Consider the following 20,684-nt stretch of genomic DNA (forward strand, 5'->3'; position numbering starts at 1 on the left):
GGGACAGGGAAACCAACAAAACAACAATAACAACAACAAAGTTTCCTATGTAAGTAACAGAACCTGGATCGGATGGCAACATAGGGAAAAACGGTAACCCCGACGGGGTGACAATCCAATTTACATAATAATTGTCTGTCTGTTTATAGCTAATTTTGTTAGGATTAAGAACTGTACTACACAGGTATTGAATAGGCACTGTGTGAATAAGAATCTTTTAGTGAACTTGAATACATAGGTATACTCAAAGTGGAGTAGTGACAACTTAGCCTGTGCTTGATATCGCCAAAAATAAAAAGGCTGGTACAACTGGGGTGAGCCCTCAAGCATAATAGTCAGGTGTGAGATTTTCCATTGCCATAGAAGCCATTAAAAAAAACCTTGCAAAGTTCTACACCTATCCCAGGATCAGAAAGAGACACTAGTATTACATTATATTAGGCATGAGTGGGACAGGGTAGTGTAAATGTAGAACAATAAAGTCAGTAGAATAATAAGGGCACAGCACAACAAGCTTTCTAAAATGGGTTTTGTTAGTTAGACTTGTCTGGTTTTACAGTAGCTGAAGGGGGTGGGGGAGGATCTCATGTGCAATCATTGACAATAAAAAGGAAAACAGAAATACTATATTATTGCCCTGCCAAAGCACCGTGATGCCTAGGGGGCAGAACTTATAAATATATGGCAGGCAAATGCACAATAGCTCATACTTTGAAATGTACCCCTGTAAAAGTAAAAGTAAAAGGAGAAGTAAGTGAGAACAAATAACAGGTCTCAAGAGCAATACACCAGCCCGCTATTACACTGCTCCAACTGTCCATCAGATTGTACCCCTAGCTTTGCACTCATAATCCACGGGTTTTCTAAATCCCAGCGATGTCAGGGGTGAGTTATTTCAGCTGGGGAATCCAACTTTTGCACAAGCCATCAGTCATAAACAGTAAAACTTTAACAGACAATACCGAAACAAATGCTAGGCATATAAGGGAGAGTATGTCCAGAAGTTAAAGCAGACAGATATGTATGTCTCTGAGGGGGGGTATCCGGAGATGCTTCCTTACTTGAACCGCTCAACCGACCCCCGTCGCCAGCCAGGTCCTACCCTGTCTCCACTCGTGATGAATCCCACAGGGATGATAATAGTCTAGCTGCTTGTTGAAATTCAAGTCCGTATAAGCAGATTGATTTTTAGAGTGGCCATGCAGGTCTCTAATCATGCTGGCATATAAGTTTTGTGGGCCGTAGAGATCGCTTGCCTTCCTCACTGGGCTGAATGTAATGTCTGCGGCTTTCCTCACCCATCCCGACTCAGTGGCCAGAACTAGGGTACGCATCAGAGAAGGCACTGAGAGCATCTGTAGGCCTATTTTTAAGTGCGGCCGAGGTTTCGACTGGCCAAGGGGCAAGCAGGTGTCCGGGCTGCGTTGCGATGCAAGAACAGCAGCACTGCTAGTCAATATCGCCACTTCAGTTGCTTTGATAGGTTCCTCTCTAATTTCTATCATGGGGCCGTGATCCTGCAAGGCTAAGTCTCGTAGCTGCCGCAATATCTGTCGCCCCTGCGATCTCTCCTGCAGCTCAGTCCAATGTATCTCAGGAGATGAGTAGCAATCACCGCAAGGTGATTCCGCTGGGAGTTGGCGCCATCTTGACCCTGGCCCTGCGGAGTTGTCCACTCGAGCTTCGGCCAGCAGTTGTTGCATGGTAGAATCCAGCTTACTCAAAGCTGGTAGAAAGAGGTCCCGCAATGAAATCCAAATGTCCTTGTATAGGAGTGTTGCTTCAGCGGGGAGGGTTTCCATTTTGATCTCAGCTACACTGTAAAACAACGGTCCTGTAAATATTATATACAGAGTCCCTTGTGGGTTCTATTTTAGTCAAATAACTTCCGTGGAAGAAAAGAGTGATATATTTCTATCTGCCTGAGGTTCCCGGACAGCTTTCCTGTCAAGGGAGATGCAGATGGCATAGAATGATGGCAATATAGGTTAGATCAAAAGAAGTGTTCTTCAGAGCTACAAAAGCTCGCAGCCATCTTCTAGAGCCGCCCACCGGAAGTCGATACTTTGTAATTTTTAGTAGTGTTAGAGTAGTGTTAGGATTTTTTCAATGTGTAGTTTAGTTTAATTTAATTTGCAGTTAGTTTAATTTTAGTTTAATTATTATATTAGTTTAATTGGTAGTTTAAACTTAATTTTTTAATTTGACAGGTATGTTTTAATTTAATTTAAGATAGGGAAATTGTAATTTTAATATAAAGTTAGGGTGGCATTAGGTTTAGGGGTTACTAGTTTAAATTAGTTTATTGCGATGTGGGGGGCTTTCAGTTTAGGGGTTAATAGTTTTATTTAGTATATTTCGTTGTGGGGGGCTTTCGGTTTAGGGGTTAATAGGTTTATTATAGTGGCTTGCAGTTTAGGGCTTAATAACTTTAGTATAGCGGGGGCAATGTGGGCGGATGGCAGATTAGGGGTTAATAATATTTAAATAGTGTTTGCAATGTGGGAGGGCGGCGGTTTAGGGGTTAATAACTTTAGTATAGTGGTGACGATGTCGGGGAGCGGCAAAATAGGGGATAATTAATTTTTTAGTGGCGGCGATGTCGGAGACGGCAGATTAGGGGTTAATACATTTAAAATAGTGTTTGCAATGCGGGAGGGCCTCGGTATAGGGGTTAATAGGTAGTTTATGGGTGTTAGTGTACTTTTTAACACTTAAGTTATGAATTTTATGTTACAGCTTTGTAGCGTAACACTCATAACTACTGACTTTAGATGGCGTTACAGATCTTGTCGTTTTAGGCTGTAATGCTCGCTTTTTAGCCTCACTGCAAAACTCGTAATACTGGCGCTATGGGAATCCCATGAAAAAACATCATTTTTAGGAGTGTGGTACTGACTTTGTGGTACAGGCTAAAAGGCTTGCGGTACACCTATACCGACAAGACTTTTAATGGCTGCGTTAGGGAAAAAGATGTGTTATGGGCCACAACGCTGCTATTTGACTCATAACGCAAAACTTGTAATCTAGGTGATATTTAGCCACATTTTCTGTTACTTGCTCAATAGCCTGGTGGTTTAATAATTTGTTTAGTAATTTAGAGTCACCGGTTTGAATCTCTGTACTGACAGGGAAATATTATTTATTTTTACATTTTATTCTGTATTTTGTTAAAACATTTATTTTTTCAAAACAATTTAATTTTTATTTATTATGTCTCAGGATTCTACTAATTTAAATCCTGATAAGACTGCAAAATTTAATTTCCTCAATGGAGGATTTTCAAAACAAGATGCAACAACAGAGGCAATCTTTTATGTTATCTATCAAGGAGTCTCAAGCTCATATTCCCAAAAAAGCAATAAAAGAAAACATTTAAAATCTCCAGACAGAAGTTTACTCACAAAAAATTTAAATGTCATTCACGTCTGCTGAATTCAGACAAGACTGACTCTGCTTTACATGAACTTAATTTTTCAGATTCTTCTGATTCTGACAATGTAACAAAGTTTCTAAGAAAAGTTTTAAAAGCAGAGCTGACATAGACTTAGATTCTACAACTGAGTCTTCTGACTCCTTTTCTGACAAAAATGTTGATAATTCTAATGAAAATTATAAGGATAATTCTGACTTTGACTCAGATAGTAACAAATTAATTTTGAATAATTCATCTTCCTCATCTTCTTTTGAGGATTCTAAGAAATATACAGGAAAAAAAATCCCTAAATAAGAGACTATGGGGCCAATTTACCAAAGTGCGAGCGGACATGATATGATGTAGCGTATCATGTCCGCCGCACATCGATAAATGCTGTTGGCATTTATCATTGCACAAGCAGTTCTTGTAAACTGCTTGTGCAATGCCGCCCCCTGCAGATTTGTGGCCGCTAGCAGGGGGTGCCAATCAGCCCGATCGTATTGTATATATACATTTTAACTTTAGGAAGGGCCCTGACAGATTTATCAGATTTCTCAAAGCCTGTCAAGACAAATACCTGGATATTCTTGGTCCTATAACCTAGTTTTTTTAATTAACTGAAGAAGCTATCTCTAATGACTCTTCTCTTGACTCATTAGCTATGCGTGAATGGATTCAAAGGGTTATTTATTTATTTATTTATTTGGAGATGCAAATTCGGCTCTTTCTACCCAAAGAAAAATTGACAATCAAATTATTGATTTTGCCCCCACTGAGATGGGTTTTCTTGCAAGCGGTTCATTATTTGGAAAGGCTGGCCTTAAAGAGCTTAAAAATAAGATAAAAACCAGTACAAAGAAACATTTTTATCAGCCAAATAAAGTTTTTGACAAGGCCGGGAGAGGTAGGGGCCGCTCTACCATCCATCCAAACAACATTTCAAGGTCCTTCTTTCCAAATTATGCCTCTCCATCAACATATCATGCCAACTCCTTCCCCATGAGATCAAGACCTTGAATTGGAAGAAACCTCTGCTCTCGTGCCTCATTTGTCATTCCTTACTTTCTTCCCCTCAAAGAATTGGAGCTAGATTCTCTCTCTTTATCCACAATTGGCAAGTCATAACTCAAGACCCTTGGGTTCTTCAATCCGTTTCTGGCCTTCATCTAAATTTTTTCTCTCCTCCCTTTCAATCAAAGATGCCCAATCCCATAAAATTCTCCCAAATAGATCTTTTTCATTTAGAAAAAAAGAAGCTATAGAAAAAGCTCCTTCTTTCTCAGAGTCATTCATAAGCAAAATGTTTATTGTAAAAAAGAAAGAGGGTTCTTTTCGACCAGTAATAAATATAAGCAATCTAAATTTTCATCTGGAATACAACCATTTCAAAATGGAAGGTATTCAACTTCTAAGAGATTGTCTCCTGGAAAACGATTGGTTCGGTTGGATTTAAAAGATGCTTATCTCACCGTTCCTATCCATCCGTCGCTCAGGAACTTTCTTTGTTTTAATTAGGAAGGCAGTCTCCGGCAATTTACTTGTCTTTCCTTTGGTCTTTCTTTCGCCCCTTGGGCTTTAACAAAAGTTCTATAGCCAGTGGTTGCTTGGCTTAGAACGGGAGGTGTTCATCTAATTATTTACATGCATCAAAATGCTGTTATTCTTTTTCAACATTTAAATATTTCAGTTTCTCTTCTTTAGAATTTGGGTTTTATTATAAATCAGAAGAAATCCCTTTTATCTCCCTCTTAATCTCTGATTTTTCTAGGTTTTGTAATAGATACCATGAAAGCTACCTTGAGTCTTCCTTCAGAGAAAATAAAGAATATCAAGAAGGAGATTTATTATGTTCTCAACAAGAATTATTTTTCTATTCGAACTCTAGCTCGTATTATTGGGTTAATCTCTTCATCTTTTCAAGCAATTTGCCTTGCCCCTCTTCATTATCGAGCTCTTCAGAAATTGAAAATTTCTTATCTTTGTCAGGGTTTCTCTTATTTTCACAAGATTTCCCTTTCAGAAGAAGCCAGGATGGAACTTCACTGGTGGCTTGCAAACATGGAAGCATGGAATGGCAAAGCTATTTTCGGCAATGCCCCAGACATTATTATAGAATCCAATGCCAGCAATTCTGGTTGGGGAGCCAGATTTGGTACTCATATTACAGGAGGTATATGGTCCTTCACATCAATTGTTTAGAACTTTTAGCTGGTTCTTTTTGCAGTGAAAAGTTTTGTGAAGAACAATGCTCCTATTTCAGTATTACTTCGGATGGACAATATTTCTTCAGTCGGGTACCTCAGTCGTTTAGGAGGTACTACATCTCCTTCTTTATTTTACCCTTACTTTTTTGACTATCCTAAACTTTGTGTTGTCTCCTGTCTAAAAGAATATGAGTCAAGAACTCTTTCCTTGAGATCTTCTAAGTTTAACCAATTTCTCATTTCCTATGTTCCTCCTCATTTACCTGTTTTTTCCACTTCTATTAGTAGGTGTGTTAAATGGATTGTGTCACTAGCTGGTGTGGATAATATTTTTCTTTCATGTAATTAACAAGAGTCCATGAGCTAGTGACGTATGGGATATACATTCCTACCAGGAGGGGCAAAGTTTCCCAAACCTTAAAATGCCTATAAATACACCCCTCACCACACCCACAAATCAGTTTTACAAACTTTGCCTCCGATGGAGGTGGTGAAGTAAGTTTGTGCTGGATTCTACGTTGATATGCGCTCCGCAGCAAGTTGGAGCCCGGTTTTCCTCTCAGCGTGCAGTGAATGTCAGAGGGATGTGAGGAGAGTATTGCCTATTGAATGCAGTGATCTCCTTCTACGGGGTCTATTTCATAAGGTTCTCTGTTATCGGTCGTAGAGATTCATCTCTTACCTCCCTTTTCAGATCGACGATATACTCTTATATTTACCATTTCCTCTACTGATTCTCGTTTCAGTACTGGTTTGGCTTTCTACAAACATGTAGATGAGTGTCCTGGGGTAAGTAAGTCTTATTTTCTGTGACACTCTAAGCTATGGTTGGGCACTTTATTTATAAAGTTCTAAATATATGTATTCAAACATTTATTTGCCTTGACTCAGAATGTTCAACTTTCCTTATTTCCAGACAGTCAGTTTCATATTTGGGATTATGCTTTAATTATCATATTTTTCTTACCTCAAAAAATTTGACTTTTTTCCCTGTGGGCTGTTAGGCTCGCGGGGGCTGAAAATGCTTCATTTTATTGCGTCATTCTTGGCGCAGACTTTTTTGGCGCAAAAATTCATTTCCGTTTCCGGCGTCATACGTGTCGCCGGAAGTTGCGTCATTTTTTTGACGTTATTTTGCGCCAAAAATGTCGGCGTTCCGGATGTGGCGTCATTTTTGGCGCCAAAAGCATTTAGGCGCCAAATAATGTGGGCGTCTTATTTGGCGCCAAAAAAATATGGGCGTCGCTTTTGTCTCCACATTATTTCAGTCTCATTTTTCATTTGCTTCTGGTTGCTAGAAGCTTGATGTTTGGCATTTTTTTCCCATTCCTGAAACTGTCTTATAAGGAATTTGATCTATTTTGCTTTATATGTTGTTTTTTCTCTTACATATTGCAAGATGTCTCACGTTGCATCTGAGCCAGAAGATACTACAGGAAAACCTCTGCCTGCTGGATCTACCAAAGCTAAGTGTATCTGCTGTAAACTTTTGGTAGCTATTCCTCCAGCTGTTGTTTGTATTAAATGTCATGACAAACTTGTTAATGCAGATAATATTTCCTTTAGTGATGTACCATTGCCTGTTGCAGTTCCCTCAACATCTAAGGTGCAGAATGTTCCTGATAACATAAGAGATTTTGTTTCTGAATCCATAAAGAAGGCTTTGTCTGTTATTTCTCCTTCTAGTAAACGTAAAAAGTCTTTTAAATCTTCTCTCTCTACAGATGAATTTTTAAATGAACACCATCATTCTGATTCTTTGGACTCTTCTGGTTCAGAGGATTCTGTCTCAGAGATTGATGCTGATAAATCTTCATATTTATTTAAGATGGAATTTATTCGCTCTTTACTTAAAGAAGTACTAATTGCTTTAGAAATAGAGGATTCTAGTCCTCTTGATACTAATTCTATTCGTTTGGATAAGGTTTTTAAAGCTCCTGCGGTTATTCCAGAAGTCTTTCCTGTTCCTAATGCTATTTCTGCAGTAATTGCTAAGGAATGGGATAGATTGGGTAATTCATTTACTCCTTCTAAACGTTTTAAGCAATTATATCCTGTTCCGCCTGACAGATTAGAATTTTGGGACAAAATCCCTAAAGTTGATGGGGCTATTTCTACCCTTGCTAAACGTACTACCATTCCTACATCAGATGGTACCTCGTTTAAGGATCCTTTAGATAGAAAAATTGAATCTTTTCTAAGAAAAGCTTATCTATGTTCAGGTAATCTTCTTAGACCTGCTATATCATTGGCTGATGTTGCTGCAGCTTCAACTTTTTGGTTGGAAACTCTAGCGCAACAAGTAACAAATCGTGATTCTCATGATATTATTATTCTTCTCCAGCATGCTAATAATTTCATCTGTGATGCCATTTTTGATATTATTAGAGTTGATGTTAGATTTATGTCTCTGGCTATCTTAGCCAGAAGAGCTTTATGGCTTAAGACTTGGAATGCTGATATGGCTTCTAAATCAACTCTACTTTCCATTTCTTTCCAGGGAAACAAATTATTTGGTTCTCAGTTGGATTCTATTATTTCAACTGTTACTGGTGGGAAAGGAACTTTTTTACCACAGGATAAAAAGTCTAAAGGTAAAAACAGGGCTAACAATCGTTTTCGTTCCTTTCGTTTCAACAAAGAACAAAAGCCTGATCCTTCGTCCTCAGGAGCAGTTTCAGTTTGGAAACCATCCCCAGTCTGGAATAAATCCAAGCCTGCTAGAAAGGCAAAGCCTGCTTCTAAGTTCACATGAAGGTACGGCCCTCATTCCAGTTCAGCTGGTAGGGGGCAGGTTACGTTTTTTCAAAGAAATTTGGATCAGTTCTGTTCACAATCTTTGGATTCAGAACATTGTTTCAGAAGGGTACAGAATTGGTTTCAAGATGAGACCTCCTGCAAAGAGATTTTTTCTTTCCCATGTCCCAGTAAATCCAGTGAAAGCTCAAGCATTTCTGAATTGTGTTTCAGATCTAGAGTTGGCTGGAGTAATTATGCCAGTTCCAGTTCCGGAACAGGGGATGGGGTTTTATTCAAATCTCTTCATTGTACCAAAGAAGGAGAATTCCTTCAGACCAGTTCTGGATCTAAAATTATTGAATCGTTATGTAAGGATACCAACGTTCAAGATGGTAACTGTAAGGACTATATTGCCTTTTGTTCAGCAAGGGAATTATATGTCCACAATAGATTTACAGGATGCATATCTGCATATTCCGATTCATCCAGATCATTATCAGTTCCTGAGATTCTCTTTTCTAGACAAGCATTACCAATTTGTGGCTCTACCGTTTGGCCTTGCTACAGCTCCAAGAATTTTCACAAAGATTCTCGGTGCCCTTCTGTCTGTAATCAGAGAACAGGGTATTGTGGTATTTCCTTATTTGGACGATATCTTGGTACTTGCTCCGTCTTTACATTTAGCAGAGTCTCATACGAATCGACTTGTGTTGTTTCTTCAAGATCATGGTTGGAGGATCAATTTACCAAAAAGTTCTTTGATTCCTCAAACAAGGGTAACCTTTCTGGGTTTCCAGATAGATTCAGTGTCCATGACTTTGTCTTTAACAGACAAGAGACGTCTAAAATTGATTACAGCCTGTCGAAACCTTCAGTCTCAATCATTCCCTTCGGTAGCCTTATGCATGGAAATTCTAGGTCTTATGACTGCTGCATCGGACGCGATCCCCTTTGCTCGTTTTCACATGCGACCTCTTCAGCTCTGTATGCTGAACCAATGATGCAGGGATTACACGAAGATATATCAATTAATATCTTTAAAACCGATTGTTCGGCACTCTCTGACGTGGTGGACAGATCACCATCGTTTAATTCAGGGGGCTTCTTTTGTTCTTCCGACCTGGACTGTAATTTCAACAGATGCAAGTCTCACAGGTTGGGGAGCTGTGTGGGGATCTCTGACGGCACAAGGAGTTTGGGAATCTCAGGAGGTGAGATTACCGATCAATATCTTGGAACTCCGTGCAGTTTTCAGAGCTCTTCAGTTTTGGCCTCTTCTGAAGAGAGAATCGTTCATTTGTTTTCAGACAGACAATGTCACAACTGTGGCATACATCAATCATCAAGGAGGGACTCACAGTCCTCTGGCTATGAAAGAAGTATCTCGAATTTTGGTTTGGGCGGAATCCAGCTCCTGTCTAATCTCTGCGGTTCATATCCCAGGTGTAGACAATTGGGAAGCGGATTATCTCAGTCGCCAAACGTTGCATCCGGGCGAATGGTCTCTTCACCCAGAGGTATTTCTTCAGATTGTTCAAATGTGGGGGCTCCCAGAGATAGATCTGATGGCCTCTCATCTAAACAAGAAACTTCCCAGGTATCTGTCCAGATCCCGGGATCCTCAGGCGGAGGCAGTGGATGCATTATCACTTCCTTGGAAGTATCATCCTGCCTATATCTTTCCGCCTCTAGTTCTTCTTCCAAGAGTAATCTCCAAGATTCTGAGGGAATGCTCGTTTGTTCTGCTAATAGCTCCGGCATGGCCTCACAGGTTTTGGTATGCGGATCTTGTCCGGATGGCATCTTGCCAACCATGGACTCTTCCGTTAAGACCAGACCTTCTGTCTCAAGGTCCTTTTTTCCATCCGGATCTGAAATCCTTAAATTTAAAGGTATGGAGATTGAACGCTTGATTCTTGGTCATAGAGGTTTCTCTGACTCCGTGATTAATACTATGTTACAGGCTCGTAAATCTGTATCTCGAGAGATATATTATAGAGTCTGGAAGACTTATATTTCTTGGTGTCTTTCTCATCATTTTTCTTGGCATTCTTTTAGAATACCGAGAATTTTACAGTTTCTTCAGGATGGTTTAGATAAGGGTTTGTCCGCGAGTTCTTTGAAAGGACAAATCTCCGCTCTTTCTGTTCTTTTTCACAGAAAGATTGCTATTCTTCCTGATATTCATTGTTTTGTACAAGCTTTGGTTCGTATAAAACCTGTCATTAAGTCAATTTCTCCTCCATGGAGTTTGAATTTGGTTTTGGGAGCTCTTCAAGCTCCTCCGTTTGAACCTATGCATTCATTGGACATTAAATTACTTTCTTGGAAAGTTTTGTTCCTTTTGGCCATCTCTTCTGCTAGAAGAGTTTCTGAATTATCTGCTCTTTCGTGTGAGTCTCCTTTTCTGATTTTTCATCAGGATAAGGCGGTGTTGCGAACTTCTTTTGAATTTTTACCTAAAGTTGTGAATTCCAACAACATTAGTAGAGAAATTGTGGTTCCTTCATTATGTCCTAATCCTAAGAATTCTAAGGAGAAATCATTGCATTCTTTGGATGTTGTTAGAGCTTTGAAATATTATGTTGAAGCTACGAAATCTTTCCGTAAGACTTCTAGTCTATTTGTTATCTTTTCCGGTTCTAGGAAAGGCCAGAAAGCTTCTGCCATTTCTTTGGCATCTTGGTTGAAATCTTTAATTCATCTTGCCTATGTTGAGTCGGGTAAAATTCCGCCTCAAAGAATTACAGCTCATTCTACTAGGTCAGTTTCTACTTCCTGGGCGTTTAGGAATGAAGCTTCGGTTGACCAGATCTGCAAAGCAGCAACTTGGTCCTCTTTGCATACTTTTACTAAATTCTACCATTTTGATGTATTTTCTTCTTCTGAAGCAGTTTTTGGTAGAAAAGTTCTTCAGGCAGCGGTTTCAGTTTGAATCTTCTGCTTATGTTTTTTGTTAAACTTTATTTTGGGTGTGGATTATTTTCAGCAGGAATTGGCTGTCTTTATTTTATCCCTCCCTCTCTAGTGACTCTTGTGTGGAAAGATCCACATCTTGGGTAGTCATTATCCCATACGTCACTAGCTCATGGACTCTTGTTAATTACATGAAAGAAAACATAATTTATGTAAGAACTTACCTGATAAATTCATTTCTTTCATATTAACAAGAGTCCATGAGGCCCACCCTTTTTTGTGGTGGTTATGATTTTTTTGTATAAAGCACAATTATTCCAATTCCTTATTTTATATGCTTCGCACTTTTTTTCTTATCACCCCACTTCTTGGCTATTCGTTAAACTGATTTGTGGGTGTGGTGAGGGGTGTATTTATAGGCATTTTAAGGTTTGGGAAACTTTGCCCCTCCTGGTAGGAATGTATATCCCATACGTCACTAGCTCATGGACTCTTGTTAATATGAAAGAAATGAATTTATCAGGTAAGTTCTTACATAAATTATGTTTTTCTGCTCACTCTCAGCTAGATTACGAGTTGTGCGTTCCTCTTTTAATGCTGAAAATATGGCATTTTCAGCGTTAAAACAGCACTGCAGCCATTACAAGTCTTGTCGGTATAGCTGTACCACAAGCTTTTAGCCTGTAACGCAACGTTAGTACCGCACTTGTAAAAATGAAGTTTTTTCATGGGATTCCCATAGCGCTGCCATTACGAGTTATGTGGTGAAGCTAAAAATTTTGCGTTATAGTCTAAAATGACAAGATCCATAACGCAATCTAAAAGCAGTAGTTATGAGTTTTACGCTACAAATCTGTAACATAAAACTCATAACTAAACAGCTACAAAGTACACTAAACACCCATAACCTACCTATTAACCCCTAAACCGAGGCCATCCTGCATCGCAAACACTATATTAAATTTATTAACCCCTAATCTGCCGCTCCCGATATTGCTGCCTCTTAAAAAAATATTAACCCCTATTCCTCCACTCCCTGACATCTTCACCACTATAATAAACATATTAACCCCTAAACCGTCACCCTCCCACATTGCAAACACTATTTAAATATAATTAACCCCTAATCTGCCGTCCGCCCACATCGCCCCCAATATACTTAAGTTATTAAGTCCTACACCGCCACCACTATTTTAAACTTATTAACCCCTAAACCGCAATCCCCCCACAACAAAAAATACTAAAGTAAACTATTAACCCCTAAACAGAAAGCCCCCCACATCGCAATAAACTAAATTAAACTAGTAACCCCTAAACCTAACGCCCCCTAACTTTAGACTAAAAACATAATTTATGTAAGAACTTACCTGATAAATTAATTTCTTTCATATTGGCAAGAGTCCATGAGCTAGTGACGTATGGGATATACAATCCTACCAGGAGGGGCAAAGTTTCCCAAACCTCAAAATGCTTATAAATACACCCCTCACCACACCCACAATTCAGTTTAATGAATAGCCAAGAAGTAGGGTGATAAAGAAAGGAGTAATAAAGCATCAACAAAGGAATTTGGAAATAATTTAGCTTTATACAAAAAAATCATAACCACCATAAAAAAAGGGTGGGCCTCATGGACTCTTGCCAATATGAAAGAAATGAATTTATCAGGTAAGTTCTTACATAAATTATGTTTTCTTTCATGTAATTGGCAAGAGTCCATGAGCTAGTGATGTATGGGATATCAAATACCCAAGATGTGGCACTCCACGCAAGAGTCACTAGAGAGGGAGGGATAAAAATAAAAACAGCCATTTTCCCCTGAAAAAATTAACCCACAACCCAAAATATAAGTTTATTCTCATAAATGAAAGGAAAAAACTTAAATCAAAAGCAGAAGAATCAAACTGAAACAGCTGCCTGAACAACTTTTCTACCAAAAACTGCTTCAGAAGAAGCAAATACATCAAAATGTTAGAATTTAGTAAATGTATGCAAAGAAGACCAAGTAGCAGCTTTGCAAATCTGATCAACTGAAGCCTCATTCTTAAAAGCCCAGGAAGTGGAAACTGATATAGTAGAATGAGCTGTAATTCTCTGAGGTGGGGCTTGACCCGACTCCAAATAGGCTTGATGAATCAAAAGCTTTAACCACGAAGCCAAAGAAATGGCAGAAGCCTTCTGACCTTTCCTAGAACCAGAAAAGATAACAAATAGACTAGAAGTCTTCCTGAAATCTTTAGTAGCTTCAATATAATATTTCAGAGCTCTCACCACATCCAAAGAATGTAAAGATCTCATCAAAGAATTCTTAGGATTAGGACACAAGGAAAGAACAACAATTTCTCTATTAATGTTGTTAGAATTCACAACCTTAGGTAAGAATTTAAATGAAGTCTGCAAAACTGCCTTATCCTGATGAAAAATCAGAAAAAGAGATTCACAAGAGAGAGCGGATAATTCAGAAACTCTTCTAGCAGAAGAGATGGCCAAAAGAAACAACACTTTCCAAGAAAGTAGTTTAATGTCGAAAGAATGCATAGGCTCAAATGGAGGAGCCTGTAATGCCTTTAAAACTAAATTAAGACTTCAAGGAGGAGAGATTGATTTAATGACAGGCTTGATACGAACCAAAGCCTGCACAAAACAATGAATATCAGGAAGTTTAGCAATCTTTCTGTGAAATAAAACAGAAAGAGCAGAGATTTGTCCTTTCAAGGAACTTGCAGACAGACAAACCTTTATCCAAACCATCCTGAAGAAACTGTGAATTCTAGGAATTCTAAAAGAATGCCAAGAAAATTTATGAGAAGAACACCATAAAATATGTCTTCCAAACTTGATAATAAATCTTTCTAGAAACAGATTTACGAGCCTGCAACATAGTATTAATCACGGAGTCAGAAAAACCTATGACTAAGCACTAAGGCCTAGATTTGGAGTTCGGCGGTAAAAGGGCTGTTAACGCTCCGCGGGCTTTTTTCTGGCCGCACCATAAAATTAACTCTGGTATCGATAGTTTAATCAAATGCTGCGTTAGGCTCCAAAAAAGGAGCGTAGAGCATTTTTACCGCAAATGCAACTCTCGATACCAGAGTTGCTTACGGACGCGGCCGGCCTCAAAAACGTGCTCGTGCACGATTCTCCCATAGGAAACAATGGGGCTGTTTGAGCTGAAAAAAAACCTAACACCTGCAAAAAAGCAGCGTTCAGCTCCTAACGCAGCCCCATTGTTTCCTATGGGGAAACACTTCCTACGTCTGCACCTAACACTCTAACATGTACCCCGAGTCTAAACACCCCTAACCTTACACTTATTAACCCCTAATCTGCCGCCCCCGCTATCGCTGACCCCTGCATATTATTATTAACCCCTAATCTTCCGCTCCGTAAACCGCCGAAACCTACGTTATCCCTATGTACCCCTAATCTGCTGCCCTAACATCGCCGACCCCTATATTATATTTATTAACCCCTAATCTGCCCCCCTCAACGTCGCCGACACCTGCCTACACTTATTAACCCCTAATCTGCCGAGCGGACCTGAGCGCTACTATAATAAAGTTATTAACCCCTAATCCGCCTCACTAACCCTATCATAAATAGTATTAACCCCTAATCTGCCCTCCCTAACATCGCCGACACCTACCTTCAATTATTAACCCCTAATCTGCCGACCGGAGCTCACCGCTATTCTAATAAATGGATTAACCCCTAAAGCTAAGTCTAACCCTAACACTAACACCCCCCTAAGTTAAATATAATTTTTATCTAACGAAATAAATTAACTATTATTAAATAAATGATTCCTATTTAAAGCTAAATACTTACCTGTAAAATAAACCCTAATATAGCTACAATATAAATTATAATTATATTATAGCTATTTTAGGATTAATATTTATTTTACAGGCAACTTTGTAATTATTTTAACCAGGTACAATAGCTATTAAATAGTTAAGAACTATTTAATAGTTACCTAGTTAAAATAATAACAAATTTACCTGTAAAATAAATCCTAACCTAAGATACAATTAAACCTAACACTACCCTATCAATAAAATAATTAAATAAACTACCTACAATTACCTACAATTAACCTAACACTACACTATCAATAAATTAATTAAACACAATTCCTACAAATTAATACAATTAAATAAACTAGCTAAAGTACAAAAAATAAAAAAGAACTAAGTTACAGAAAATAAAAAAATATTTACAAACATAAGAAAAATATTACAACAATTTTAAACTAATTACACCTACTCTAAGCCCCCTAATAAAATAACAAAGCCCCCCAAAATAAAAAATTCCCTACCCTATTCTAAATTAAAAAAGTTACAAGCTCTTTTACCTTACCAGCCCTGAACAGGGCCCTTTGCGGGGCATGCCCCAAGAAGTTCAGCTCTTTTGCCTGTAAAAAAAAACATACAATACCCCCCCCCAACATTACAACCCACCACCCACATACCCCTAATCTAACCCAAACCCCCCTTAAATAAACCTAACACTAATCCCCTGAAGATCTTCCTACCTTGTCTTCACCATCCAGGTATCACCGATCCGTCCTGGCTCCAAGATCTTCATCCAACCCAAGCGGGGGTTGGCGATCCATAATCCGGTGCTGAAGAGGTCCAGAAGAGGCTCCAAAGTCTTCCTCCTATCTGGCAAGAAGAGGACATCCGGACCGGCAAACATCTTCTCCAAGCGGCATCTTCGATCTTCTTCCATCCGGAGCGAAGCGGCAGGATCCTGAAGACCTCCAGCGCGGAACATCCATCCGGACCGACGACTGAACGACGAATGACTGTTCCTTTAAGGGACGTCATCCAAGATGGCGTCCCTCGAATTCCGATTGGCTGATAGGATTCTATCAGCCAATCGGAATTAAGGTAGGAATTTTCTGATTGGCTGATGGAATCAGCCAATCAGAATCAAGTTCAATCCGATTGGCTGATCCAATCAGCCAATCAGATTGAGCTCGCATTCTATTGGCTGTTCCGATCAGCCAATAGAATGCGAGCTCAATCTGATTGGCTGATTGGATCGGCCAATCGGATTTAACTAGATTCTGATTGGCTGATTCCATCAGCCAATCAGAAAATTCCTACCTTAATTCCGATTGGCTGATAGAATCCTATCAGCCAATCGGAATTCGAGGGACGCCATCTTGGATGACGTCCCTTAAAGGAACAGTCATTCGTCGTTCAGTCGTCGGTCCGGATGGATGTTCCGCGCTGGAGGTCTTCAGGATCCTGCCGCTTCGCTCCGGATGGAAGAAGATCGAAGATGCCGCTTGGAGAAGATGTTTGCCGGTCCGGATGTCCTCTTCTTGCCGGATAGGAGGAAGACTTTGGAGCCTCTTCTGGACCTCTTCAGCACCGGATTATGGATCGCCAACCCCCGCTTGGGTTGGATGAAGATCTTGGAGCCAGGACGGATCGGTGATACCTGGATGGTGAAGACAAGGTAGGAAGATCTTCAGGGGATTAGTGTTAGGTTTATTTAAGGGGGGTTTGGGTTAGATTAGGGGTATGTGGGTGGTGGGTTGTAATGTTGGGGGGGGGGGTATTGTATGTTTTTTTTTACAGGCAAAAGAGCTGAACTTCTTGGGGCATGCCCCGCAAAGGGCCCTGTTCAGGGCTGGTAAGGTAAAAGAGCTTGTAACTTTTTTAATTTAGAATAGGGTAGGGAATTTTTTATTTTGGGGGGCTTTGTTATTTTATTAGGGGGCTTAGAGTAGGTGTAATTAGTTTAAAATTGTTGTAATATTTTTCTTATGTTTGTAAATATTTTTTTATTTTCTGTAACTTAGTTCTTTTTTATTTTTTGTACTTTAGCTAGTTTATTTAATTGTATTTATTTGTAGGAATTGTGTTTAATTAATTTATTGATAGTGTAGTGTTAGGTTAATTGTAGGTAATTGTAGGTAGTTTATTTAATTATTTTATTGATAGGGTAGTGTTAGGTTTAATTATATCTTAGGTTAGGATTTATTTTACAGGTAAATTTGTTATTATTTTAACTAGGTAACTATTAAATAGTTCTTAACTATTTAATAGCTATTGTACCTGGTTAAAATAATTACAAAGTTGCCTGTAAAATAAATATTAATCCTAAAATAGCTATAATATAATTATAATTTATATTGTAGCTATATTAGGATTTATTTTACAGGTAAGTATTTAGCTTTAAATAGGAATCATTTATTTAATAATAGTTAATTTATTTCGTTGTCTATACCTAGGATATGAACCACAGAAATTTGACAGGAGCTGTATTCTGCCCAAACAAGTATCCGAGATACTTCTTCCATAGCTTGAGGACTGTGAGTCTCACCCTGATGATTGACATATGCCACAGTTGTGATATTGTCTGTCTGAAAGCAAATGAACGGTTCTCTCTTTTTTTTTTTTTATAAGTATTTTTATTGAGGTCATCAAATAATATAAGCATATACATACAATCAGAAAGGTAACATGTTGCAAACTGTTATATTGCAATAATATCTTAACAATAAAAGCAAAAAGCATTAGAACAGCATAAATATTACAGTATGTGTTAGAGTAAGAACCTCATTTTTCAAAAGTTAGCATTAAATCCTCCAATTACCCAAGGGGCCACTCATGTGCCCTGGAAAGTTGTTAACACTATAGAGGAGGAATTCTTTCCTAAGCATTAGTAGTATAAGAAATTTCAATTGTTGTACATAGTAATGCAGCTGATTAATTGCCTGCAAAATAGTAGTCTTATTACATTGGATTATTTATCAGTTTATCATCTATATGTGTATTTATGCAATATTTTAAACTAGAAACTTAGTCAATTCTATCTATTAATATAATATAGAAATATTTAATCCCATAGCTACAATTTGTACATTGTAAGCCCCTTTTTAGCTAAATAATAAGCCAGATTTCATATAATTTATGCCTTGCATGGTCAAGAAAACATAAATATATATCTGGATTAGTTAGACTTTAATTGTTAATTCCTCAATGAGCCATAAAAAGCTGTGTAAATAAACAGATATATTTTATGGACGTAGTTATATTGTCACTCTGGGATAAAATCAGAAAATATTGCATAAATATACATATATATATATATATATATACGCACTTTACAAGTCAGATTAAGGATCTAAAATTCCTCATATTAAATAACCTTTAAGACTAAATATTATATTTGTACTCTAAAATTATCACTCTATTAATTTTCTTTATTAAGAAAATTACCTTTAAGAGTGTACTTTAAGAGTTGAAATTATAAAATTTAAGAGTTATTATAAAGCAAAGCTCCAGTGGCGCAATCGGTTAGCGCGCGGTACTTATAAGACAGTAACTGGTGAGCAATGCCGAGGTTGTGAGTTCAAGCCTCACCTGGAGCAGCACTTTTCCTTACAGTTGCTTTGCTTTATAATAACTCTTAAATTTTATAATTTCAACTCTTAAAGTACACTCTTAAAGGTAATTTTCTTAATAAAGAAAATTAATAGAGTGATAATTTTAGAGTACGGTGTAGTCACCGTGAAATGATGTGGGTCCCTGGCTCTGTAACATGAATGTACCCCTTTTGATGATCCACTTGCATAGCTGCACTATACTTCCTTCAGGGATGATGGTAGTGTCTTTGTGATAGGTTGTGACAGGATCTTGAATCTTCCATCTTCCTTCTGTCTCTGGGATGTTATTTTCTATCTTGAAGTAATATCATCAGCAGAGAAGTCCCAGATCTACACAGAACATCTTCAGTAGTTAAAAAAAAAACTTGCTTGGCAGAATCAAAGCTATTGACAGTGGTGTTGGTATCCCAAATCTTGGAGAGGCAAATACTGCCATTATTCTCCTGAGAATTACATTCTCTTTTGACATTCATCTCACACCTGATAGGTTTGAACACAAAACCATATAGGTTATAACTGAAAAATCAACATATTTATGTTACTCCGATTAAAATATTAACCAACATATAAACACAACAAAATAAAACAAAAATAATTCCCTACACCTTCTACACTAAGTATTAAAACAAAAGCATTACTCACTCTATGTCAATATGCCTATAATACACTTTAAACCAGATGTCTACCTGACTTCCCTAAAATGGTCTAACACCTATTATGTATATTATTTTATATCATAGTATTCATGATGTTTTTAAGGTCATAAATGTACTGGGTAAGACACATTTCTATCAGAACCTCAATATCTTATAGAGATGGTATTAAAAACTGGAATCCCACTTTGCTTTAATAAATATATATAACTAATCATTAGGATTTGTGGATAATTAATCTTTTCCTCAGGCTTTAATAATAAAGAGGAAAAATAAATTTAGTTAATGTTTGGTTTTTAATGGGAAAGGGATACCATCCTATATGGAGATATTGAGCTTCTGTTAATTATTTATATTGAATGGAAGTTCTGCATGATAAAGTAGGTCTGAATTAAAATTTATCATAACATATTTAAAAACTAAATTAAGATACACATATTTACAACTTTCAGTGAGAACATGCTGCAATGCTGCTTTTTGCTTTGGTTACTACCGTAAGTCTATCCAAAGAATGCCCATTAATTGTGATACAAATTATTATTAACAGGCATAGTATATCAGTACAATAACTATAATGAAATATCATTGTAGATGTTGTTTCTGCATTTCTGCTCAGCTGTTGGGATTCTGAGGAAGCATTTACAGATATCCATCACTGGTTTTCGATTTTTCTAGAAAAACAAACAAAACAAATGTAATTACTTTTCTAATTGAACAACTATTATTTACATTTTGGAAACATCTCTTGGACATCCCTCTCTTAAATTTTATAGTAGTGCTCTAAAGCAATCCAAAATATTTTGAGCACATAATATTGTTAAAATCATTTAAGATTATTTTTCCCAGGGGTGTGATAACATGCTATTTTGATCTCAGGTCTGTGACAAAAACAAACAATGGAGTGAGATCTTTCCAAATTAAAAATAAACAGGAAGAACATTTTGTAAACATGCTGGGAGACAAAGGGTGAATGTGCCTCAGGACCACCAATAGGTAGTTCTATTCTAAGGTAGGCACACCCTATTTTAACTGTTTAACAATTTAACAAACAAGTGCCCAGACAGGAGGACACTTCCCTGAAAGACATCTCTCTCCCCCCCCCCTTGGGCCCAATGTTTGTTTAGAACTAATTAAAAGCTGTAGTAGTTCCAAGAACAATGGTAATACAATTATACTCACCATTGCTGTAAAAATACCACCCATCTCTGTAAGAAAGATTCCTCCATGCTTCTCTTCGTTACATGTGTTGGGTTAGAGCTGAAAAATACTCTTTGTAGAAAATAGATTTAGATCATGTAACCATTTTGCATATGATTTTTGGGAACCCTGGGATGTATCAAAACTCCAAG

At 37.8% G+C, this 20,684-nt stretch overlaps 1 non-coding gene across 1 annotated transcript; it reads left to right on the forward strand.

The window, feature by feature from the left end:
• The first annotated feature begins 18,574 nt into the window (after positions 1-18,574).
• TRNAI-UAU (transfer RNA isoleucine (anticodon UAU)) lies at positions 18,575-18,667 on the forward strand. Its single transcript is given in 2 exon segments — positions 18,575-18,612; positions 18,632-18,667. It is a non-coding gene; the product is annotated as a tRNA-Ile (tRNA).
• The last annotated feature ends 2,017 nt before the right edge of the window (positions 18,668-20,684 follow it).

The sequence above is a fragment of the Bombina bombina genome, chromosome 5 (assembly GCF_027579735.1).
Source record: "Bombina bombina isolate aBomBom1 chromosome 5, aBomBom1.pri, whole genome shotgun sequence".
Classification (NCBI taxonomy): Eukaryota; Metazoa; Chordata; class Amphibia; order Anura; family Bombinatoridae; genus Bombina; species Bombina bombina.